Consider the following 445-nt stretch of genomic DNA (forward strand, 5'->3'; position numbering starts at 1 on the left):
AAATGATTCTATGATTCTATTCTATGAAAAATATTTTACTTTCAAGTAAATTTTTTAAGAGTTTCAACAGAACAGTTGAAAGATTTCACTGCTGGTGACATCCTTGAAGCCACTCAAGGTAACTCACATTATTTATAAATATTTACAAGTCAAACTCATGCAATTACCTGCATTTTCAAAACCGCACAGACTACTAGAAAATTAATTCTTAAATGATTTAAAAATCAAAGAAATCAAACCTGATTTGCATTATTTAATATTTATTGATACAAAAGAAAAAATAATTTGTAACAAACCACGTATTTACAATTTACACTGGAAAAAGAGCTTTTAAGACCAATGAAACAACGTACCCCTAAAAACGGGGTGTATTTCCAGTTGGATGGTAGTCACAGCATTCTTTAGAATTTCTTTGCATTACAGGATCTTCAATTTGGAGGCAAAA

The sequence above is a fragment of the Cariama cristata genome, unplaced genomic scaffold, assembly GCF_000690535.1.
Source record: "Cariama cristata isolate BGI_N322 unplaced genomic scaffold, ASM69053v1 scaffold21832, whole genome shotgun sequence".
In the NCBI taxonomy this organism is placed as follows: Eukaryota; Metazoa; Chordata; class Aves; order Cariamiformes; family Cariamidae; genus Cariama; species Cariama cristata.